Source organism: Budorcas taxicolor, chromosome 3 (genome assembly GCF_023091745.1).
Source record: "Budorcas taxicolor isolate Tak-1 chromosome 3, Takin1.1, whole genome shotgun sequence".
Classification (NCBI taxonomy): domain Eukaryota; kingdom Metazoa; phylum Chordata; class Mammalia; order Artiodactyla; family Bovidae; genus Budorcas; species Budorcas taxicolor.
In genome coordinates this window covers 2885952-2912687 of record NC_068912.1, presented here as the reverse complement: position 1 = coordinate 2912687, position 26736 = coordinate 2885952, and positions in this window count along the sequence as shown.

The window sequence follows — 26736 nt, the reverse complement described above, 5'->3', positions numbered from 1 at the left end:
CATTACCTCTGTGATCACCAGTATGTTTACTGCCTGAGTCTGTATTCCGAAGGTGCTACTGTGTTAGTCAACTTTACAGTTTGCACATTTTGTTGACATTAAAAAAAAATTCTTCATATATTTTTTATTTTAATTTTTGAATGTTTAATTTTATCTTTGTGGTTATAATTTATGTTGTAGAAGAAAGATGTTTATGATCTCAAAAATGGGATTAAATTATGAAGATTATTCAGCAGTGGGGAACACTAGAAAAGATAATTCAACAGAAGCAATCATTGTCTGCATTTTCCAAAGAAATCTCTTGTGGTTAATTTACCTATTTCTAAATTTGTGTATTATTATTCCATTTTTATTGTAAATGTATGTAATATTCTGTCTAGTTACAAAAAAGAGCATTTTTATTTTGAAAATCTAGAAAATTTAGGAAGATATAGGGGAAGTAAAAAACAACTTTATGTCCAATACTCAACATTTTGTTCTATTTCTCTTCAGTCTTTTCCTATAACAGGAATCCTTTCTTGCTTGTTTCTCTCTGCAACTTGTAGTGGAGAACTGTATTTCAAGATGCCTTATTTCATTGTGACAAGGACAGTGACTGAGTTTCTTCACAGAGAGCAGCTGGATGAGCCAGCCAAAGGGAAATGGGAGGAGGAAAAATAAAGATGGAATTGACCAGTCTCTAGACCAACTGAGCCTTGCATCTTTATTTGACTCTAGGACTTCAGACAGCTGTCTGAGCACCAGCTGCCATGGTCTTTCTGCACCAACACCATGTGCCTACATCTCAACCTCCACGTTTGTGAGGCTGGGTTGGTGGCTGTTCTCCACGGCCACCCTCCTAGCCAGAATGATATTACTCCCACAAGGTCAAAGATCTTCTTGTTGTGTTAAGGGTTCTTTCTCTGTCCTAGCACAGACCAGGATACACATGTTCTCCATGCTTTGAATGACATACGGGCCTATGGAAAAGACTTGAAATTCAGGGCCAGGCAGCTCTGTCTTCTAACTCAGTCACTCAGTAGCTTCATGATTGTAAGCAGGGTCACTTAAGTTCTCTGAGTCTTAATTTTCTTAACTATGAGATGGGGTTAGTAAAACCTAACCTGCAGGGTCATTGTAAGGATTAGATATTAATGTAAGTAAGATTCAATGCCTGTGGCTTAACAGACACTCAGCAAATGACAGCTACCACTGTCACTATCTGTCCCCTCGATCATCTCTTTTGTAGTCATATGTTAAGCCAACCTTTTTAATTTGGGCTTCATGCTCCGTTTTTCTACATCCATGTCATTTAAACAAATTTCTTCTGGAATTATAGAAAGTCAGAACTCTACCAGTGCTGTCCTAAGATTTTAAATTCTCTTTCTCAACATATATTTTCTTGCTAGTGGTGAAAAGATACAAGGGAAGAATCAGATCCTTCGGGAGCCTTTAATCTCACTGGGGAGACAAGACTTTGTTACAAGACACAATTATAGGATAATAAAAGAGAGCGAGAGCCCTCAAATGTGCTGAGTTTAATGTTCTATGCCTGTGCTTCCGAATTCCATTCTTGCTTTATTAAACAGCATCACTGTGCTACTGACTCATGTTCAGTTTCTAGACCTCTAAGGCTATAATATTTCCCTGCTGTATGTGCACATAAAGAGTCAGAATATTCCTATTGTGCTTAACATTTCTGCAGCATATTATATTTTGACAGCTTCCCCCGAGCATTCTCCATGGCACCTGTCCACATCAAAGTTCAGCATTTGCATCTGATAATTTTCTAGGCTGTCAACCTTGTAATACAACGCACCAGCTTCCTAGTACAGATAGCTTCAAACAACTGTCCTTGTCTGCAGTCTAATATTTCCACATTTTCTCTCAGGGCTTGGAATTCAAACTCCTAGAATACTGGGAGTGGAAGGGAGAGATAGATAGATCCTAATTGCCATGCCCCTATCCAGATAGATAACCCTAGGCATACCTCTTCTTATCTCAAAGCTTTGGTTTTCTTATGAGGAAGGAGGCTACATAAGAATCTCTGTGACAGACATGCTGTGATTCCACAGAGGGGCACTAGTTTTGACGTGAGTGATTTCTCCAACAATCAGCTCTGTCAACAAGGAGTGAGCATGTTTTCTGAGATGGGGCTCCGTGCAGGTTTTCCTCACAGTTTCTTTCCCACTGAAGGATAGGTCTGTCAGTGGGATTGTAGCTTTTCTCTGAAAATGATGGCACGACAGTTCTCAGTCTTTCTCACCTCATAACAAGTCAATAACACAGATCCATTACACTAGTGAGATCAGCCATAAAGCAAAGAAAGAAAATGTTTGTAGGAGCAAAGGTTGTTTTCTTGTGTTGTATAGAAATGGAAAGAGACATTTGGCCAGGTGCTAGCTATATAAAGTGAAAGCTCCCTGAGGCCATGTCCTGTGGAGGATGTTTCAAAGGCAGCATGGGTGGTACCATCCACCCTAAAGATTTTTACATCTAGTGTAAGTGATGGGAAAGAAGAAAAGGTAAGCAAGTACATGGAAAAGTGACATAGAAACAATGCATAGCTACATTCACCCGGGGGTGGAATATGAGCACCAAAGAGAATGTCAGAAATGGAGATCATCTCAAAATTCACTTTGCCAAAAACTGAAGTGAGGCTTAGAGGCCAAATGGCAGAAGCAAGATCATGGAGCTGGTTAGTAGTAGACTTGAGATGGTAACTCAGGTCTTCTGTTGATTCATTCAAGGTCATCTCCACATCATATTCTGCTTCTGCTGGGACTAGTAGATTTGTGTCGGTTAGTTAAAGCTACCTGAGATGGCTATATTTGAAAATTATTCTCCAATGTGAGAGGTGCGATTCGTCTGGGAGGTACCTACTTTGGACCTTATAAATAGTTTTATGGCAACAGCAAGATATATAGAAGGTTTTGGCAACTACCACTATATCTTGAACTTAATAGGCTTTCAGTAATAATGACTGCATTTCTTTTTTTTTTTAGATTTGGTGAACATACACAAGAAAATAAAGCTCTTATCATCCTTCTCAATATTTCTTGATTGAGGTGGGAGTAACTGAGTCATATTCATAAGTAGGTTTGACTAATTATAGACTATACCAGCTGGTGAGTGTATTGATAGAGCCAGATAAAAAGCCTCACATGTAAACATCCAGTGTGGTTGGAAGGGCCAGATGTTAACGTAAGTAAGAATGGCTGCTTCAGTCAACTTTGGGTGTCTCAGCTAGTTCCTAACAGTGTAACAGAATTTAAAAGCAGGGGAAATATTCATATGAAAGGTACTTGCACCTTGGAATGAATGGGCCATTTTACCTGGGTGCTTGCTTTCCTCATTGATTTATTAATAGTGCTAAAATAAAACACCTTAGTTCTTCATTAAGCTGCTATGATCAGACACCCACTTCTGATGGAAAAAGTCTATAGCTAGTAAGGAGACTTGGATGCATACCTAATAAAAAATGATTTTTTTTTTTTGGTAAAGAAATGGTTTGGACTTTTCAACTTTATGTTATATACATAATAATTCACATCTTCATTTAATGATTCATTAATATATTTGAGCTCTTGTTAATTATGTATTATATGCTAATTTCCCAATGTTTTTACATCATCTTATTATAGTCAATACACCTTTCTGACCTGAGTACTTGTGATTTGTTTCTTTTCACAAAAGCAGTAGAGAAGCATGGATTTGGGAGTTCAAGGAGGTGAAACACTGCCTAGTTTTGGCTACCTTTTGGGCATAGAATGAACTATTTAGGGGTTTCATGCTAAGCTAAGAGAGACTAAGTGACTTTTCTAAGGGCACACAACTGTTAAATGGCAAATCCTGAAAGCAATTTGACTGGTGTGTTGCCCTCTCCTCCATGCCAGTAACTCTCCAGTATTAGTGAACATCAGAATCCCTGGAGGGTTTATTCAAACACAGACTGCTGGTCCTGTCCCAGACTGTTTTATGCAGAGGTCTGGTGAGGCCAGGCCAAGAATTTGCATTTCAGTAATTTTTCAAGATTCGAGAAACACTGTTGCAGCAGAAATCACACACTGACAACTAGTTGCTGTTTAAAGTGTGGCCTCAACAGGCATCACCCAGGAGCTCCCCGGAAATACAAAATCTCACAGAATCTCAGGTCTCGTTGTGGATTTGCAGAATTAGAATCTTCGTTTTAACAAGACCTCCAGATCTCACACTAAAATTTGAGGAGCTGTAGATTTTTAGGGTCCTGAACTAGATATTAAAGGGAGATAACAAGATAAGATTAGTAACAACTTTTTAATCAGGCACTTTCTGTACATCAGGTATATTATCTGAGCACTTCAGGTACATTATCTCCTTTTAATTCTTGTAATAACCCTGTGAGGAGGATACCCATATTATTCTCATTTTCAAGTTGAGGGAATATCAGGGTGCAGAGAGCTTAGTATCCTACCTCAGGCCACTCACCCAGTAAAAGATAGATTCAGGTTTTGAAGCTGGACAGTTTACTCCCAAGGACCACACTCAGTCACTATACTACATGTTTGTAATTCCAGTTGCCAGTCATATATGTGAGGAGATAAGGAGAAAGGCATGTAAATAAGTTTAGAGCAAGAGAGAAGTTCCAATTTGAACAGATTTCCTGGGTCAAGGTAGGATAGTTATGTGACTCTTTTAAAAGTCAGGAGAGCTAGGTTTGACTGGGCCTCTGCGGAACTTCCTGATGATACACACTGCGGTACATCCTGCTTCTTAGTATCTTCACTGGTAAAATTGAAATAATAGTAACGATTGATAAAGAGAAAAGGCTGCCCCCTGGCAGCTAGACTGTGGAAAGAGGGTACTACTAATTGAAAAAGAAGCCACAATTTTTCATAATGGACTGCAGTATATTTGGCAAAATTGATAAGCTATACCAAATCAAAACCATGATATTCATCAGAAACTAGCTAAGCTCCCACTCTTTCAACACCTCTCTATTCCAATCCTTGAGTCCAAGAGAAGGCCACAGACAAAATGATTTAACAGTGACTCTGAACGGACCCATGTGTTCTAAAAGGCCATGGACTCTTCCAGTAAATTTCTAGTTGATTCCTACCAAGCCCATTTCATGGCTAACTCAAGCTCCCACAACCATAAAAGGATCTCTTTCCTGTCTTATGAGACACCCCACAGATCCCCATGGTATATAATACCCTTGCTGTAGCAGATAAACACCCAGCTTTATTCATTACACGTGTTTTCCCTGTGGTCTTTGTCTGACGGGCTCTGACACAATAATTTTCCGATCTACCTAGTGCAGTTCTTATCAATATTAAATGAAATAAAGCATGGAGAGCTCCACACACATATGAGCTTCTAAATTTGCTATTATAATGGTTTATGTGCTCCTCTATCTGCTCCCCCAAAACAGTGATGTTGATACTAAAAGAAGAGGTCTGGTCTTATTTTCTTTTTGTTCACAATGTCTAGAATGGTTCTTAATACTCAGTAATTATTGACTGAATGAAAAAAGAAAAAAAATGGGCAAAAAAAAAAAAAAAAATCTTGCTCCAATTCTGCTTTCCCCAGGTCCAGCCCAGTGAGTCATGGAAACTTTCTCCAATAGGATAAAGGAGTTTCTAAATGTTTAAAAGCAATGGTTACCACCTGGGCACGTTGTCACTAGCACTTTGCAACAGAGACAGAGAATCTTGCTTGCCTCTTAAAATTTTCCCTTCTTGGAAGCTTCTTGGAATTGCTAGTGGGAATACTATTCCCCTTGCCTACAATATTGATCCTGGAACAGTAACTGTGCAGCTAGACAGCAGCACACTTTACAGACTGAGGAGCTGGTATGTATCAACATATTAGCTGAATGCTCCTTGCAATCATGCCCCATGTTTAGCAGAATGATATACTTAGCTGTTTTTGTAACAGATTGCACCAAGCAGAAGGCATGGTGCATAAAATCATGGTGGCTCCATCAAACATGATAAAATCCTTTTGACACAGTGGGTTTCAGCTGTGGCTAGAGTCTCTGGGGATACCTCTGATCAGTCAGAACCTGCCAGAGAGTTTTTGTACTCAGAAAGCTCAGAGACTGTCCAGTATGATATATCTTCCTTTTTCACCTCAAACTGGCAGCGGGCTGCTGGTCTCATCTTCCTCTGTCTCCCTAAGACCCCTTCCGGTTGTCACGACTCCTGAGAGATGCATCCAGAGGAGTAGGCAGGCATTTGTCCTGGTCTGGGAGTCAAGTCAGGAGGCATCAGTATGGGACAAGCAAAGCAACTATCTCAGGGGGCACAGATTCCACAAGTCGGACTTCAGACCAGTGCTCTCTGTGACCATATTCTCTGCTAAGACTATCCTGCAGGGCATTTCCCAAGGGAGATACCGCCATCAATGGGTTCACTTCCCAATGCCCTGTTCCTGGAACAGGAGTGAAGACAAGGTAAACGGTGCATTGGTTTCCCCTCTCACTTCCCACCATCAGAGAGACCCTGTACCTGAAATAAAACCGAGATACATCCTTCTGTGGGTCCAAGAGCTCCTGTCCCCAGTCAATGAGGATGAAGATTGTCCCAGCCAGGCCCTCCTGTGTCCTGGGCTCTAGCCAGGAATTTGACAATGCCTATGTAATTCCCAGTTTCTTCTCCTTACCCAGAACCTTCTCTCAGTCTGGAAAGGTAAGAAGGTAGGGTTTCTTTTTAAGCAGTTTTCTTCACCCTTCAACATGGATGTCTGATTCATCTAGAGTTTGGCCAGTTAGTTATACACCTCCCCACTTCCACTTATTATTCTGTTTATTTTTCCCTTACGTGTGCACAGTCCCATCTTCTTCATTAGAAAATAAGCATCACCTCTTCCCCTTTCTCTACCCTATAGTTTAATAGTGTTTTATTTGTAAAAAGCACAGGTTAAGATATACATATTTAAAGGAACAGGTATGTGGCCAAAGACTGTAGGATTGTAGCAGTTCCAATAGATTTAAGATTCCTTTTCCTGAAGGTAACTTTAATACAGCATGGGCTGACTCCTGTTTCTTGGAGTTAAAGGTCAAAGAGGAAGGGCATCATACCTGCCTGACTCATGCACCCTAAATGCTTTCCACCCAAGGAGAGGCAAGGCATGGACCTCCTCTACAGAGTGGTTGTCCCTCCTCTGTCAATTTTCAGAACAAGACCAAGGCCACATGCCAGCCCCACCCTCACCCTTCATGCCGACCTTCTCAGCACTATCTTGCAAACAGACATGGGGACAGGCCATGTTTTCCAGCCTTCTGGAGTTGGCCTGAGAAAGAACATGTTGTTTAGGGAGACTACAGCTCTGTTACATGCTGAGGCCACAGAGGAACTTAAGTCCAATAGATTAAAGATGGGTTATCACTCAGTGTAACAACCAACAGTCTATAGGTCTATCCATGTTGCTGCAAATGACATCGTTTCATTGTGTTTTGTGGCTAAGATTCCATTGTATACATATGCCACACCTTTTTTATCCATTCCACTGCAGTGGGACGTTTAGGCAGCCTCCATGTTCTGGCTATTGTAAATAGTGCTGCAATGAACACTGGGGTACATGAATCTTTTCAAATTATGGTAAGTCAGATGGAGAAAAACAAATATCATGTGATATCACTTATACGTGGAATTTGAAATAAGTGTACAAATGAGCTTATCTACTAAACAGAAATAGTTACAGATATAAAAAACCAACATTGTTACCGGGGGATGGATAAATTGGGAGACTGGGATCGACATATACATACTATTATATATAAAATAGATAACTAATAAGGACCTCCTGCAGCACAAGGAGCTCTACTCAATACTCTGTAATGGCCTATAAGGGAAAAGAATAAAAAAAGAGTGGGTATATGAATATGTATAACTGATTCCCTTTGCTGAACATCTGAAACTAACACAAAATTGTAAATCAACTCTACTCCAATAAAACTTTTTTAAAAAGATGAATAATCAGTCTTACTCGGTATTTCAATGGGTTTCCTCTCACACCTTGAGAAGAATAATAAACTTTTTTCTCAAGTGGAGATAGACTCCTGTGCTGCTAGGAGAGAGCAAGGGAAGGAGAGCAGTTCTGAGCCCAGTGCTGCTGATCTACAAGCACATTCAAAAAGGGAAACCCTCTCGCTGTCCCTTCCCAAGAGAGCTGCCTCAGAGCTCCTGCAGAACCTTTGGTAGCTGCCCACTATTATGATGGTCCTTGATTGGTGAACTCCTCAGTAGCTTCACAGATTCAATTTAGAGATTCTTGTGCCCCAGGAAGGGCTGTGCTTCTCCAGAGAATTCATTTCTGCTACCCTCAGTGGTGGCTTTTTGTTAGGATTTATAAGTTATTTATCCCTTGAGGACTTATGGCTCACGTGCCTTTTGTCTGTTATTTCCTGCAGTTCCTGGGACGGGTTAGGGACATGGGGAACTCTTGGCCTTACCTTAGCATCTGAATATCCCAAGCAATAAGAGCATGGAGAAATGACTGATTCAGATACATGCACTAAAACTGTGATGCCCTTTCAAACTGATGACATTTTTTTTTCCCTAATCTACAGAGCGTGGTCCACTGGAGAAGGGAATAGCAAGCCACTTCAGTATTCTTGCCTTGAGAACCCCATGAACAGTATGAAAAGGCAAAATGATAGGATACCAAAAGAGGAACTCCCCAGGTCATTATGTGCCCAATATGCTACTGGAGATCAGTGGAGAAATAACTCCAGAGAGAATGAAGGGATGGAGCCAAAGCAAAAATAATACCCAGTTGTTGATGTGACTGGTGATAGAAGCAAGATCCGATGCTGTAAATAGCAATATTGCATAGTAACCTAGAATGTCAGGTCCATGAATCAAGGCAAATTGGAAGTGGTCAAACAAGAGATGGCAAGGGTGAATGTCAACATTCTAGGAATCAGTGAACTAAAATGGACTGGAATGGGTGAATTTAACTCAGATGACCATTATATCTACTACTGCATGCAGGAATCCCTCAGAAGCAATGGAGTAGCCATCATGGTCAACAAAAGAGTCTGAAATGCAGTACTTGGATGCAATCTCAAAAACGACAGAATGATCTCTGTTCGTCTCCAAGGCAAACCATTCAATATCAGAGTTATCCAAGTCTATGCCCCAACCAGTAACGCTGAAGAAGCTGAAGTTGAACGGTTTTATGAAGACCTTCAAGACCTTTTAGAACTAACACCCCAAAAAGATGTGCTTTTCATTATAGGGGAGTGGATGCAAAAGTAGGAAGTGAAGAAACACCTGGAGTAACAGGCAAATTTGGCCTTGGAATGCCGAATGAAGCAGGGCAAAGTCTAATAGAGTTTTGCCAAGAAAATGCACTGGTCATAGCAAACACCCTCTTCCAACAACACAAGAGAAGACTCTACACATGGACATTACCAGATGGTCAAAACCAAAATCAGATTGATTATATTCTATGCAGCCAAAGAAGGAGAAGCTCTATACAGTCAACAAAAACAAGACCAGGAGCTGACTGTGGCTCAGATCATGAACACCTTATTACCAAATTCAGACTCAAATTGAAGAAACTAGGGAAAACTGCTAGACCATTAAGGTATGACCTAAATCAAATCCCTTATGATTATACAGTGGAAGTGAGAAATAGATTTAAGGGCCTAGATCTGATAGATAGAGTGCCTGATGAACTATGGAATGTGATTCGTGACATTGTACAGGAGATAGGGATCAAGACCATCCACACGGAAAAGAAATGCAAAAAAGCAAAATGACTGTCTGGGGAGGCCTTACAAATAGCTGTGAAAAGGAGGGAGGTGAAAAGCAAAGGAGAAAAGGAAAGATATAAGCATCTGAATGCAGAGTTCCAAAGAATAGCAAGAAGAGATAAGAAAGCCTTCTTCAGCGATCAATGCAAAGAAGTAGAGGAAAACAACAGAATGGGAAAGACTAGAGGTCTCTTCAAGAAAATTAGGGATACCAAGGGAACATTTCATGCAAAGATGGGTTTGATAAAGGACAGAAATGGTATGGACCTAACAGAAGCAGTAGATATTAAAAAGAGGTGGCAAGAAAACACAGAAGAACTGTACAAAAGAGATCTTCACAATCCAGATAATCATGATGATGTGATCACTAATCTAGAGCCAGACATCTTGGAAAGTGAAGTCAAGTGGGCCTTAGAAAGCATCACTACGAACAAAGCTAGTGGAGGTGATGGAATTCCAGTTGAGCTGTTTCAAATCCTAAAAGATGATACTGTGAAAGTGCTGCACTCAATATGCCAGCAAATTTGGAAAACTCATCAGTGGCCACAGGACTGGAAAAGGTCCGTTTTCATTCCAATTCCAAAGAAAGGCAATGCCAAAGAATGCTCAAACTACCGCACAATTGCACTCATCTCACATGCTAGTAAAGTAATGCTCAAAATTCTCCAAGCCAGGCTTCAGCAATACATGAACCATGAACTCCCTGATGTTCAAGCTGGTTTTAGAAAAGGCAGAGGAACCAGAGATCAAATTGCCAACATCCGCTGGATCATGGAAAAAGCAAGAGAGTTCCAGAAAAACATCTATGTCTGCTTTATTGACTATGCCAAAGCCTTTGAGTGTGTGGATTACAATCAACTGTGGAAAACTGTGAAAGGGAAGGGAATACCAGACCACCTGACCTGCCTCTTGAGAAATCTGTATGCAGGTCAGGAAGCAACAGTTAGAACTGGACATGGAACAACAGAGTGGTTCCATATAGGAAAAGGAGTACATCAAGGCTGTATATTGTCACCCTGCTTATTTAATTTCTATGCAAAGTACATCATGAGAAATGCTGGACTGGAAGAAACACAAGCTGGAATCAAGACTGCTGGGAGAAATATCAATAACCTCAGATATGCAGATGACACCACCCTTATGGCAGAAAGTGAAGAGGAGCTAAAAAGCCTCTTGATGAAAGTGAAAGTGGAAAGTGAAAAAGTTGGCTTAAAGCTCAACATTCAGAAAACGAAGATCATGGCATTCGGTCCCATCACTTCATGGGAAATAGATGGGGAAACAGTGGAAACAGTGGCAGACAATTTTTGGGGGGCTCCAAAATCACTGCAGATGGTGATTGCAGCCATGAAATTAAAAGATGCTTACTCCTTGGAAGAAAAGTTATGACCAACCGAGATAGTATATTCAAAAGCACAGACGTTACTTTGCCAACTAAGGTCCGTCTAGTCAAGGCTATGGTTTTTCCTGTGGTCATGTATGGATGTGAGAGTTGGACTGTGAAGAAGGCTGAGCGCCGAAGAATTGATGCATTTGAACTGTGGTGTTGGAGAAGACTCTTGAGGGTCCCTTGTACTGCAAGGAGATCCAACCAGTCCACTCTGAAGGAGATTAACCCTGGGATTTCTTTGGAAGGAATGATGCTAAAGCTGAAGCTCCAGTACTTTGGCCAGCTCATGAGAAGAGTTGAATGCTTGGAGGGATTGGGGGCAGAAGGAGAAGGGGACGACAGAGAATGAGATGGCTGGATGGCATCACAGACTCGACGGACAGAAGTCTGAGTGAACTCCGGGAGATGGTGATGAACAGGGAGGCCTGGCGTGCTGCAGTTCATGGGATCGCAAAGAGTCGGACACGACTGAGCGAATGAACTGAACTGAACTGAATCTTTACTGAGGTATAGTTGATTTACAATGTTGCATTAGTTTCAGGTGTCCTGTAAAGTGATTTTTCCAATTCTTTTCAATTACAGGTTATTACAAGATACTGAGTATAGCTCCTTGTGCTATACCATAGATTCCTGTGTGTGTGTGCATTCTCAGTCACTCAGTCATATGACCCCATTGACTGCAGCCTGCCAGACTCCTGCCCATGGGATTTTTCAGGCAAGAATATTGGAGGGGATTGCCATTTCCTTGTCCAAGGGATCTTAAGGGATCTTCTGGATCCAGGGATCGAACCCTTGTCTCTTATGTCTCTTGAATTGACAGACGGATTCTTTATCACTAGTGCCACCCAGGAAGCCCCAGAGTAGGACCTTATTGGCTATCTATTTTATATGTAGTAGAATATATATGCTAATCCCAATCTCCTAATCCAATAGATCAATTTTAAGTTATTTGTTCACCATGTGTTTAGTGGAAAGATACTGCTTGGATATTGGGGCCAGACCATCTGAGTTCTTATTTCACTTTTATCATTTACTAGTTGTGCAATCTTAGACATATTAACCTCCTACTATGAAATAAAGACAATAAGTACCTCAAATTGTTCCTGTGAGAATTAAAGGAGTTAATATAAAATGCTTCAAACCATAGTTCATGGCAAGTTTTCATTATCAGCTACTGTTTTTATTAAAATAAAAATAGTATCAATTTTCTTTGTGTTTAAAGTATGATTTTTAAAAAAATTTTCTGAATATAACATAGCCTTTGAACTATTTTTGTATTATAGCTTTTTGTTGCTTATGACTAAATTCATTAACAAATAGTATATACTAAGAACAGTGTTAAATTACTGGATTTATGGAGAAAGTCTTATTCTAGAAATGTTTAAAATATGTTTTTCCCTCCTTGCCTTCATGAATGCAAAAAATTTCTTCCTTTCCTCCTTGACTTTTCAGTTTTCTTTTGTAATATTCTTCACCAAGAAACTTCTGGGTGGTATGTTAAATTGTTTTGGTTGAATTAGTAAATCAGTCTTTCCTAGTCAGCAGCACTTACCAGTTGTTGTTCAGTTGCTGAGTCATGTCCGACTCTTTGCGACCCCATGAACTGCAGCACGCCAGGCTCCAGTTTGCTCAAACTCATGTCCATTGAGTTGATGATGCTAACCATCTCATCTTCTGCCACCTCCTTCTCCTTTCAATGCTCAATCTTTCTCAGCATCAGGGTCTTTTCCAAAGAATCAGCTCTTCATATCAGGTGGCAAGAGTATTGGAACTTCAGCGTCAGTCCTTCCGATGAATATTCAGGATTGACTTCCTTTAGGATTGACTGATTTTTTCTCCTTGCTGTCCAAAGGACTCTCAAGAATCTTCTCCACACCACAATTTGAAAGCATCAATTGTTTGGCACTCAGTCTTCTTTATGGTCCATCTCTCACATCTGTACATGACTACTGGAAAAGCCATAGCTTTGACTATATGAATCTTGCCGGCAGGGTAATGTCTCTGATTTTTAATATGCTGACTGGATTTGTCATTGCTTTCCTTCCAAGGAGCAAGCATTTTTAATTTCATGGCTACAGTTACCATCTGCAGCGAATTTGGAGCCCAATAAAAAAACTCTGTCACTGCTTCCACTTTTTCCACTTCTATTAATATTTGCTAGGAAGTCATGGCATGATCATGATTTTTGAATGTTGAGTTTCAAGTCCACTTTTTTACTCTCCTCTTTCACCTTCATCAAGAGACTCTAGTTCCTCTTCACTTAGGGGAATTAAATTTCTCTTCACTTTAGTTCCTCTTCACTTCTGCCATTAGACTGGTATCTCTGCATATTTCTTCTAGAAATCTTGATTCCAGCTTGTGATTCATCCAGCCCGGTAATTTCACATGATGTACTCTGCATGTAAGTTAAATAAACTTTTTAGTTTCTCTTTGATTTCTCCCCTTTGGGTGGTGTCATCTGCATATTTGTTATTGATATTTCTCCTAGAAATTTTGATTCCAGCTTGTGATTCATCCAGCCTGGCATTTCACATGATGTACACTGTATATAAGTTAAATAACCAGGGTGACATTATGCAGCCTTGTCATACTCCTTTCCCAGTTTTGAATCAGTCCATTGTTCCGTGTCCAGTTCTAACTGTTGCATCTTGACCTACATGCAGGTTTCTCAGGAGACAACAAAAGTGGTCTGATATTCCTATCTCTTTAAGAATTTCCCACAGTTTGTTGTGATCCACACAGTCAAAGGCTTTAACATAGTCAATGAAGCAGAAATAGATGTTTTTCTGAAACCCTTTGCTTTCTCCATAATCCAACAAATGTTGGCAATTTGATCTCTGTTTCATCTGCCTCTTCAAAACCCAGCTTCTACAACTGGAAGTTCTCAGTGTGTGTACTGCTGAAACCTCACCTGAAGGATTTTGAATAACCTTGCTAGCATGTGAAATGAGCACAATAGTATGGTAATTTGAACATTCCTTGGCATTGCCCTTCTTTGGAATTGGAATGAAAACTGACTCTGCTTCATGGATCACAGCCTTGTTGTGTAGGGACTTCAGTAATTCAGAGAAGCTATGAGTCATGCCATGCAGGGCCACTGAAGAGGGATGGGTCATAGTGAATAGTTCTGATACAACATGGCCCACTGGAAGGGTGTGGACAGTGCAGCACTTCAGCATCCAAACATGAGTTCTCAAAGCTCTAACACAGTGCAGGACCGGTCATTATGCCAGAGGCTGACCTGGAGGCGGTTGGCTTGCCTTGTGGAAGCATCAGATATCAATTTTCACAGTTATATTAGAGACTTCTAAGGGCACAGAAGTTAATGCCAAGAAGAATGCTTATTCTTTCCACTGAAGGGTGCTGTCTCCTTTGGTGAGAGGGACCTAGACAGATACCATCTATTCTGGGAGGGGGGATGGGGTTTAGATTTTTCAACTTTTTCCTTCTGGTGTTTCAGGGCTTGTTGTGGATGGTATTCCAAGATGCTGACCGGCCTCTGCTACTGTCTGCTCTGAAGTCGTTTGTGCTCTGTGTTGAGAAGTTTGAGGGATGAAAGGAGATTGTTTGGAAAAGCTTACATCTACATGTGGATGTTGTCATTGCTGCTAGAAGTTCAAACTCAAGGTGATATTATCACTACCAATTACCATTAGGTTCCTTTTTGCACAGAAGATAAAGGATAAAAGCTATACATTTTATAAATTGGTTACTAATGTTCAAAGTGTTAGACTATAAGACCACACACATTCTTACTATATGGTGCATAATTTAAATTTTCTTTGATTCAGACAGTACTCTATCATCTCACAGTCAATCAGCTAACATGACACTATAAGAAATTTTTTTCTTTTTTATCTTATTTTTTTAATTAGAGGATAATTATTTTACAATATTGTGATGGTTTTTGCCATACATCAACATGAATCAGCATTAGGTATACACATGTCCCCTCCCTCTTGAACCCACCCCCCACCCCATCCCACCCCTCTAGGTTGTCACAGAGCACTGGCTTTGGGTTCCCTGCATCAAGAAATTTTGATTTTTATACAGTTATTGGATTTTAGATAAACTCTAATGTACCATAAATTTAGTAGTATTATTAACATATATTTAATTACGGATTAAACAGAGAGCTTTTGGGGACTTATTGTGTGGAGGATACTGTGACGTATGATAACAACAAATAAAAGTCTAGATGAATAGAACAAAACTTTATGAGGAAGAATGAAGGGCATCTCAGCTAAAGAGAACATTAAGCAAAAGACCTGAGGATAGAAAAGTGCAAAGTGTGTCTAGGGAATAGTGAAAGGATGAGTGTGGTAGAAAGCCGGTGTTCCTGTAGATGGTAGCAATAGTGGCAGTGGCAGTGAGATGCACGTGTTTACTGAGCATCTGTCACTTGTCAGGCATTGAGTCACAAGTCTTACATTAAGGAATCACTGAATCTCCACAGCAACTCTGTGAGAAAGGCAATGCTTTGCTTCCCATTTTATATATGAGGAAACTGAGGCATGATGGGCATCAAAGGACTTCCTGCATCAGTAAGTGGTGGAGCTGAGATCTGAGCCCATGCTGTCTGACCCCAGAGTCAGTACTCTTAGGAGATATGATGGGAAAGGGTCAGACAGCAGAGGTTCTCTGTGCCCAGTAAGGAAGGAGTGGGGGGTACACCTGAGCAAAGAAGCATGGATGAAAATGTCCAAGGAGTCCCTGAGCTCAGTATTAAGATGATTAAGAGTCTCTCCTCCCAAACTGTGCTCTTGGGCCTAGAACAATCTATCTTTTCTCTGCTTCCATTTTGTACCTTTCCAGGAATAGCATAATAGGAAGATATGGGATGGATCTGGGATTAACTCTGTTTTGCTGCTAGTCAAACCTCGGGTATGTTATTTAGCTTCCTCAAATCCATTTTCTCAACTCTAAAATAGGAATAATAATCCCAGGTTTATTGACAAGATCAAATGAGACATCTTTTGTAAAATATATAGACCAGAACCTGAACGTGTTAACAGTAGATAGTAAGAGTGGTTCCAAAGCATCTCTTCACAAAGCTTTATTGATTGTAACTATCTACAGTAAGAAGTTATCCTTGAATATTGATTTGCTTGTCTTCCTCCCCACCTAAAGTGTGAGAGCATCAGGACTAGTCACCATATCGCCACCATATGACCACCATGTCATGGTCCCAACACCAGTACAGCTCCTGCTGAACACTGAATGACTCCAGAATCCCTTCCCACTAGGAAGGATCTTGGAACCACCAATTTCATCAGCCTCCTGAGATGTTAGCCTTGTGGTTGACCAGACTGAGACCAAGCAATCAGACCCACTTGTTAATGGTTGAGTAAGGTTGAGAAAGTTAGGAAGAGTTAGTGGAAATTTATGTAAAAGTCAGTGCCATGTGGACCACTGAAAGGTCTGTGCATCACAGAAGGAACTGCAGAGAGAATAGATATTGGTTGGAGGGAAAGCCACATAGGAATTTTCCAAGGATACCCTCATTTGGTCCAAGGCTGGCTGAACCAGCATCCTAGTCTCCACCTTCCCATCACCCCTGGACTCCTCTGCTATAGGGTACTGATGTCATTTATGCGTTCTATTTGATACATTTTATTCACCTGTCTCTGTACAATTCAGTTCTGCTGCCTGAAAATAGTTTTTTTTTTTTTCTAAATAAGAAAGATCATATCTGGAGGTGGTTTAGTATAAAATAAGGCATTTATTAGTCCTGTATTCTGAGCCAGGCATTATGCTAAATCCTTTAGAAAATTACTTTAATTTTCATCAAGGCTCCAAAAAGAGTATTATTATTATTGCCACATACTGCCCAGATGATACAATTGGTAAGTGATGGAATCAGGGTGTTAAACTGATTCCAAATACTAAGGGCCATGATTTTGTAGTTAGAAACCTCTGTTATGTCCTGAGCTGTGTAACGTTGAGAGCTTTGTAGCCCCTCAGTGTTTTCTCTATAAATTTGGAGTAATTATACCTGTTCCACTTTACCACCCAGTGCAGTTAACAAGGACACAGCGAGAGAGTGTGATGGCATTTCGTCAACCATCCATAAACAAATGTTTATTGGTCACTTACCACATGTGGGCCAGTAGATGTCATTTTCACTAATTTTTGTAAACCTAGTGGCACATGGCCCCCTATGCTGTGCCCTCTGTCCTGAGATTGTACTCATGCTTTGCTTACACCATAATTCTTGGGAAATTCCACCCCTTCTCAGCGTATTATTATCAGACAAAACTTCCCTGCTCATCCAGTTTCTCATCTAGTAAATGAGAATGAGAATAACAATGTCTCTGAGAAAGTTCTGGGAGAAAAGTGTTATCTGGACACAAAGTATTATTCAGGAGAAAAAATCCATCTAACACCAATGTGTGTGAAGTGTCCATTTGTAGCCTTTTTGAGCAGGTGCACTGATAGAAGAAAAACACAAAGGGGGAAACAATCCCCTCATCTTGAATGGCCTGAGCTGTAGAGACAGCACAGGGCTTTAGCTGATGGTGGGATGAGGTGCTTGCGACAACTGCAGATGCTGAAAACATTAAGTCTAGGTGAACTCTGTCCCTAGCTGTCACAGGACTTTCCTGGGCTCAAAGGTTGGCATTAGCCAAAGCCAGGAAGAAACAGATCTGGTGGGATGTCCTGAGGGTGCTGTTTGACACTCTGTGTCCAGATGGCAGACGGGCATTTACAGCAGAGCGTACTGGGGCAGATCAGATCAGGCAGCAAGGAGGCAGTCTTGGAAGGCAAGGAACTCAGCACTCATCCTCTGTGATCCATAATGTGACTTTCCTCAAACTCACAGGTATGAGTGTACTTACATGACCTGGGCACACTAACCACTCACTGGACTTGAAATCATGTTATTACCAATGGCCCTGGAGCATGCCATTCTGTAGACTTTAGGTTTGCTCTTGCAGCCTCACAGTGCAGAAAGGAAGGAGCTCACAATGTGTAAGAGCATTGCCTTAGCTTTGTGGTCCTCCTACTGAGAAGCAGGAAGGCATCAGAAGTCCTGGGAATACTTGATGGAAATCAAGTAGGTGGGAGAGGGTGTGACATAGAGACAAAGACACTGAATGCAGAAGACAGAAACTATCACTTAGAGTACAGGGTTAAACATTTGGGCTTGCATTCTGGCTTCTGACTCTAGCCATGTGACCTAAACGAGTCAATCTCTGGGACTGTCAATTCTTACACCTCACATTCCTGCCTCAAAGGGTGAATTTACATTGAAGCACTTTGTGAACTACAAGTGCTGTTTACACATAAGGTATTAGATTGTGGGGAAGATGGTGTTAAAACAGCTCAAGTTAGCAGACACCTGCCATCCCCATGTTTGCATGCCTAGCATCTGGGTCACCACCTGGCAGAGGGTGGGCACTTACTTATGCTTCAGGGACTAATGAAGCAAATCTTTGAACTGTAGGAGATGGGAGATAATGAGCATGGCTGACCTGGAAGAGAGAATTACCAATGTGTCAAATTTACCTCACATCTGGACAGATGAGAGATGAGGTTGAGGTCACTCTGATACATGCAGCCCTAAAAAGCCAAACATGCTGTAAATATGCTTTTTTAAAGGAAGAAACCTTTAATGATCCAGAGGACTAACAAATTACTATTTTATGTGTGTTTTAAATAATGAATATATATGAAACTACTCTATACGCTTATTAATTTCTATACAATCATAAAACCAAAATATTTTCATAAGTGAAATCTAAATGAAGCTAAAATGCAATACAATTAAAATGGATATTACCTTATGTGATAGTTGTTGGTTTGTGAAACTAATTGGACTCTCTAAATGTGAATAAGGTACTGAGTGCTAAGGCATAATTCTTCTGAGTTCTTCATGCTTATGCTTTCATCTGCCACTTGATTCATTTCTGTCACTTTTTAAAATTCAAACCACTGAGAAACATTTACCCTGTGACATCAAATATCATCTTTGTAATCAGTTCAGTTCAGTCACTCAGTCGTGTCCAACTTTGTGACCCCACGGACTGCAGCACGCCAGGCCTCCCTGTCCATCACCAATTTCCAGAGTTGACTCAAACTCATGTCTGTTGAGGTAGTGATACCATCCAACCATCTCATCCTCTGTCGTCCCCTTGTTCTCCTGCCTTCAATCTACCCCAGCATCAGGGTCTTTGTAATACATCTTTCCTAAATTATTTTCTTCTTTTAGGGAAGATAAACTGTGTGTTTAGTCCGTTAGTTGTGCCCAACCTCTTTGTATTACTTAAAAATTATTTACCGAGTATCTATAGGTTACAGTTCAGGGGTTTGCAAGAGTCAGACACGACTTAGCAACTAAACCACCACTACCACTACTATGTTCCAGAGACTGTCCTAGGAGCTCAGACTACATCACTGAATAAAACAAAGCAAAACAAAAATACCTTTGCCCTTGTGGAGCTTACGTTGTAATGGGAGAGAGAGTAGCAAACATGATTAATAAATATGAAAAGTATATTGTGTTAAGAAACTAAGAAGTAGTATGAACAGAAAAAAATAAGCAAGGTACATGGACTGAGAATCAGGAGTGGGCAGGTGGGGCAAGTTTAAACAGAATGGTGCCATTAGGACTCATTGAGAAAGTTAAACTTGAGCAAAGACTTGAAAGAGGTGAAGAAAATTTGCAGGGAGAGGGAAGAGAAGTACTGAGGCTGTAAGTACCTGTCAAAGTGGCTGGTCATGCCAGATGGGAGCGAGTAATGGGGGAAATTAGTCAGAGAGGTGACAGGGGAGCCAAATCTCCTGCACCCACATGAGCCATTGTGAGCACTCTGGCTTTTACTCTGTGAAGAATGGATCTCATTGGAGGACTATGAGTTGAGGCATGACATATCCAGCCTGCCTTTAAGTTGTAGCACCCTGGCTTGTGTGTTAAGGTTAGACTGTGGAGAAAGGATTGGATGAAAACATTTTGCAAAGAGGTGTAAGAAAGACACTGGTGGTGTGGGCCAGGATGGTAGCAGTTTGAGGTAGTGCTAATGGTCAGTCTCCATCGTGTTTTAAAGAACCAAGGGACTTTCCCTTTGGTTTGAATGTGGAGAGAGAGAAAGGGTGGGACTAAGAGTTTTTGGACTGAGCAACTGGATGGATTTAACTGCCTTTGACTGGAAGAGGCAAAAGTAGAAAGTCAAGAAACCCCTGGAGTAACAGGCACATTTGGCCTTGGAGTACAGAATGAATCAGGGGAAAGGCTAATAGAGTTTTGCCAAGAAAATGAACTGGTCATAGCAAACATCCTCTTCCAACAACACAAGAGAAGACTCTACACATGGACATCACCAGATAGTCAACACCAAAATCAGATTGATTATATTATTTGCAGCCAAAGATGGAGAAGCTCTATACAGTCAGCAAAAACAAGACTGGGAGCTGACTGTGGCTCAGATCATGAACTCCTTATTGCCAAATTCAGACTTAAATTGAAGAAAGTAGAGAAAATAATTAGGCCATTCAAGTATGGCCTAAATCAAATCCCTTATGATTATACAGTGGAAGTGAGAAATAGATTTAAGGGCCTAGATCTGATAGACAGAGTGCCTGATGAACTATGGACAGAGGTTCATGACATTGTACAGGAGACAGGGATCAAGATCATACCCACGGAAAAGAAATGCAAAAAAGCAAAATGGCTGTCTGGGGAGGGCTTACAAATAGCTGTGAAAAGAAGAGAAGCAAAAAGCAAAGGAAAGATATAAGGAGTTCCAAAGAATAGCAAGGAGAGATAAGAAAGCCCTCCCCAGCGATCAATGAAAAGAAACAGAGTAAAACAGCAGAATGAGAAAGACGAGAGATCTCCTAAAGAAACTTAAAGATATCAAGGGAACATTTCATGCAAAGACGGGCTTGATAAAGGACAGAAATGACATGGAACTAACAGAAGCAGAAGATATTAAGATGAGGTGGCAAAATTACACAGAATAACTGCACAAAAAGATCTTCACGACCCAGATAATCATGATGGTGTGATCACTCACCTAGAGCCAGACATCCTGGAATGTGAAGTCAAGTGGGCCTTAGGAAGCATCACTATGAACAAAGCTAGTGGAGGTGATGGAATTCCAGTGGAGCTGTTTCAAATCCTGAAAGATGATGCTGTGAAAGTGCTGCACTCAATATGCCAGCAAATTTGGAAAACTCAGCAGTGGCCACAGGACTGGAAAAGTTCAGTTTTCATTCCAATCCCAAAGAAAGGCAATGTCAAAGAATGCTCAAACTACCGCACAGTTGCACTCTTCTCACACACTAGCAAAGTAATGCTCAAAATTCTCCAAGCCAGGCTTAAGCAATACGTGAACTGTGAACTTCCAGATGTTCAAGCTGGTTTTAGAAAAGGCAGAGGAACCAGAGATCAAATTGCCAACATCCACTGGATCATCGAAACAGCAAGAGATTTCCAGAAAAACATCTATTTCTGTTTATTGACTATGCCAAAGCCTTTGACTGTGTGGATCACAATCAACTGTGGAAAATTCTGAAAGAGATGAGAATACTGGACCACCTGACCTGCCTCTTGAGAAACCTGTATGCAGTTCAGGAAGCAACAGTTAGAACTGGACATGGAACAACAAACGTCAAGGCTGTATATTCTCACCCTGCTTATTTAACTTATATGCAGAGTACATCATGAGAAATGCTGGGCTGGAAGAAGCTCAAGCTGGAATCAAGATTGCTGGGAGAAGTATCAATAACCTTAGATATGCAGATGAAACCACCCTTATGGCAGGAAGTGGAGCAGAATTAAAGAGCCTCTTGATGAAAGTGAAAGAGGAGAGTGAAAAAGTTGGCTTAAAGCTCAACATTCAGAAAACGAAGATCATGGCATCTGGTCCCATCGCTTCATGGCAAATAGATGGGGAAACAGTGGAAACAGTGGCAGACTATTTTTTTGGGCTCCAAAATCACTGAAGATGGTGATTGCAGCCATGAAATTCAACAGTGCTTACTTCTTGGAAGGGAAGTTATGACCAACCTAGATAACATATTAAAAGGCAGAGACATTACTTTGCCAACAAAGGTCCATCTAGTCAAGGCTATGGTTTTTCCAGTGGTCATGTATCGATGTGAGAGTTGGACTGTGAAGAAAAGTGAAGTGAAGTGAAGTCGCTCAGTTGTGTCTGACTCTTTGCGACCCCATGGACTGTAGCTTACCAGGCTCCTCCCTCCATAGGATTCTCCAGGCAAGAGTACTAGAGTGGGTTGCCATTTCCTTCTCCAGGACTGTGAAGAAAGCTCACCATCAAAGAACTGATGCTTTTGAACTGTGGTGTTGGAGAAGACTCTTAAGAGTCCTTTGGACTGCAAGGAGATCCAACCAGTCCATTCTGAAGGAGATCAGTCCTGGGTGTTCATTGGAAGGATTGATGCTGAAGCTGAAACTCCAATAATTTGGCCACCTCATGTGAAGAGTTGACTCATTGGAAAAGACCCTGATGCTGGGAGGTATTGGGGGCTGTAGGGAAGGGCACCTCAGAGGATGAGATGGCTGGATGGCATCACCGACTTGATGGACATGAGTTTGGGTAAACTCCGGGAGTTGGTGATGGACAGGGAGGCCTTATGTGCTGCAATTCATGGGGTCGCAGAGTCGGACACAACTGAGCAACTGAACTGAACTGAACTGACTGGAATAAGGAAGACGATTGCCTGGGGGCATTTTGTGGATATCAAGTGTTCAGTTTGGACATGTTAAGTTTGGGAAGCCTGTTGGCAGGGTGATCATAATTTGCTGTCCAAACCAGGACATTTTTGAGACAAAGGAGACACTATTAATAATCATGCTGGAACAATAGGAATCATCCAGAACTGTTCTGGTTCACCAAAGATGTAAGGTCACTCTTTGGGATATCCAAGTGAAACATCAGTTGGGCTGATGTTCAGGCAAAAGATGTGGGCCAAAGGTATACAGTGCCTCTGGGTGTTGTCAGATTATATGTGATGCTTAAAATCGTGTGATTGAATGAGATCACTAAATGAATGAGAACAAATGAAGAAGAGAAAAGAACCAAGGGGCAGAGTCAGAGGCATCAACAGAGTAAGGGTAGGGGACATTCTCTCTTTGAGAGTTGAAGGAGAAGACGATGAACCAGCAAAGTCATTACAAACAAGCCTGCGTGTGGGCATAGAGATCAAGGGGCAGGACTAGGTCATGAGGTTGTCTTTAGAAGGTTTTTTAAAAATGCTTAGATTAATATTTATTTTTTAGATTACTATCAAAATGTAAACAAAATGTAAAACTTCTCATAGAATCAGTTACACTGTTGAGAATACTCTTGGATTCTGGTTTGAAAGACAGTGTCACATGAATTGAAGGCACACGTAGCATAAGTTGTCTACTAGTGGTCCCAAGGCAATCGTTGGCTGCCTTAGTACATCAAGAACACCTTGTGATCTTGCTGGATCCCAAAAATAGTCCTTCAGTTATGCAGGGCAAGCCAGTTCCAACTCACTTCACAGATGTGGGAGCTGAAACAAAATTGAGTGAACTTCCTACTCTTAATTCTTTATGTGAAGATGTCTGCCTCCAGCAAATTAATTTTTATGTCTGTTTCCTTTTTCTTCTTCACACTAACTTTTGTCATACTCAGTTTATTTAAAAAAGCTGAAGGATTTTTAAGAATCTACTTCTGCTTCCATCTTTTCTCTTTCTAAATTTCTTTGCTAGTACTCCACGTTAAGTCTATAGCTAAAGCTCCAACACCCATAACCCTCCAGACTTAGGAAACTGAATAGCCCCTCACCTCTGACCTCAGAATGACTCTCTTCCAAGGATCTCTTTCATGTGACCAGTTTTCCTTGAATGGAAGCCGCTTTCTCCTCAGAAGCAATGGTTCCCCAAATGCACCTGTTTTTAGTGGATTACCTTAGAACTCAAGATATGGGTCCCCTTGTTGATGAAGAATAGAGGATTGAGAATGAAAAGTTGGAAAGATTTTCCATGTTTTTACCACCCAGAGGAGTGCTGTGTGTTGGCTGAAGATGTTCTAGGTTGAGGAACGAGAGGCCTGGGTTCTCTGGGTTTGTGTCAACCAAGTTGTTTGGGGCCCCCATCTTTCAATCCTCTGGTATGAAATGTAGAACAATATACACCCTTGTGGCATCCTGGGATTCTTTAAGAAATAATTTGAAAAGTCAAAAGCTTATGAGATTTGGATTCAAATGATTTAGAATTGAGATTTTCGTTTGCCTGCTTACCGCTGTATATCCTTAGACAAATCCCGTAATCTCCTAGTGCCTCAGATCGTTTGCCTAGAAAAATGGGTTTTTACAAGTAAAAATGGGTGTTTATAAATGAGACTTAACAGAATGTGGGATATAAGTGGGACAAGTGTGAAAACACAATTAAAAATTATACAAATGTTACTGTTGATATTATTTTTAATATATTGAGCAAAAATTAGTAGATTTGTTGTGGCTAGAGCTCAAAAAGTCACTGGAGAAACAGAGGAGCAGAGTGCAAGGACTTCTATCCTGTCATTTAGGAAATGTTAACCTAATAGCTCAATTCTTGGAGTCTGTACTTTTAATTTTCTTCTCTGCTGATAAACACAGGGATTTATTTTATTTTCTGAGCTCAAGTAAAGTTCACTATTCATTACTTCTATTGCCTCTTTTGCCCTAAGCCAGAACCTGGTTGATTTACCATTTGATTAGACAATGCCTTTCTTTGGGAAAAGGCAGCAAAAGAGACACAGATGTAAAGAACATACTATTGGACTATGTGGGAGAAGGTGAGGGTGGGATGACTTGAGAGAATAGCATTGAAACATGTATACTGCCATATGTAAAATAGACGACCAGTGCAAGTTTGATGTATGAAGCAGGGCACTCAAAACTGGTGCTCTGGGACAACCCAGAAGGATGGGGTGGGAAGAGAGGTGGGAGGGGAGGTCAGGATGGGGGGACACATGTGTACCTGAGGCTATTCATGTCAGTGTATGGTAAAAACCGTCACAATATTGTAAAGCAATTATCCTCCAATTAAAATAAATAAATTAATTTTAAAAGTTAAATGCACACAGGTCAAACACAAATAAATCAAAATTTAAAAGTCAGTCATTAAGGCAAAATGAAGCAAGTGCCATAGCAATGGCTTCAATGATATGGCATGGTTGTGAGGGGCTGCAGGACTCCAGAAATGTCTCCCTGAGGAGATGATAGGGGCCATACAGGAAACAGAGGGCGGAAGAATGGCATGTTAGGCTCAGGCAGGCAGGTTGAAATAAGAAACTAAAAGCCAGAAGTCCAGAGAAACAGGGCTTCCCAGGTTGCACTAGTGATAAAGGACCCACCTGCAAATGCAGGAGACATAAGAGATGCAGGTTCAATCCCTGGATTGGGAGGATCCCCTGGAGGAGGGCATGGCAACCCACTCTAGTACTCTTGCCTGGAAAATCCCCTCGGACAGAGGAGCCTGGTAGGCTACAGTCCATATAGTCACGAAGAGTTGGACATGACTGAGGTGACTTAGCACAGATAGAGTACTGTGTGTATATGTGTGTGTGTGAGAGAGAAAAGACAGGGGTGGAAGAAGGAGAAAGGGTGAACTGGCAATGTGCACAGCAAATAAATGAACAGCAGAGACAAACTATCTTTCCCCTTCCACAGTTTGCTTTCTCCTGAGACTGACGATTCATTCACTTTTGCAAACTTCGTTCTGGTACTGCCAACTATATGCCAAGCACTGCACTGAATGCTATGATTAAAAACACAAATAAGACACTGGGGATAACAAGGTCATCCAAACCTCAACTTCAAGTACAAAGTTCTATCCTTTCAACTAATTTACTCAACCTTCTACCCCATTAAGATCACCAACCATTGGTCCTACCAATTTTTCTATTGTCCTTTATCATGTCATCATTTCCTCTTCACCAGGATTCCAGATTCTAGCACTGCTTTACAAATATTTTAATTTCTCTCCTTATTCCTTATGATAAACAACTGGCAAAGTTCCAACCTGGTTAAAATCAACCATCTATTTACTCTATGCCCACAGCAGAGAAGCTGAGCATTGAAGAGAGAGACAGAGATAGAGAGACATAGAGAGAGAAAGAAAAGAGAGGGAGAAGAAAGCACGCATACAACTCTGCTTACTGAATTTCTTCAAATGTATGACCATAAATCTCAAAAGAATACATTAGCTAAGCAATCCATCTCTATTTTTCTAAATGTAGAAAGTCATCTTCCCATGATGTTCTTCTTTCTGGAGAAAAACAAGGTCCTCATTCAGCCAATTCTTCCAAACCACTGCATCTGTGGTCATACACCCTGCCTTCCAGCTTGTTGAAATGGAGGCAGTGCTCCTGCTTCTACTCAGGTTCATCTCTCCTTTCCATCTCTCCTTTGTTCTCATTCCCTATTACCTTCTCAAAGAACTCTGAGAGAAAAAAGAATAGAGAATGATTTAAGTTTTCTACTTTCAGTGTGGATTGATGTGTTATTTTTCTAATAAGCCTTTCCCCACTTTGGTCAGTCAATTCACTCGCTCAGTTGTGTTCAACTCTTGGTGACCCCATGGACTATAGCATGCCAGGCTTCCCTATTCATCACCAACTCCCAGAGTTTGCTCAAACTCGTGTCC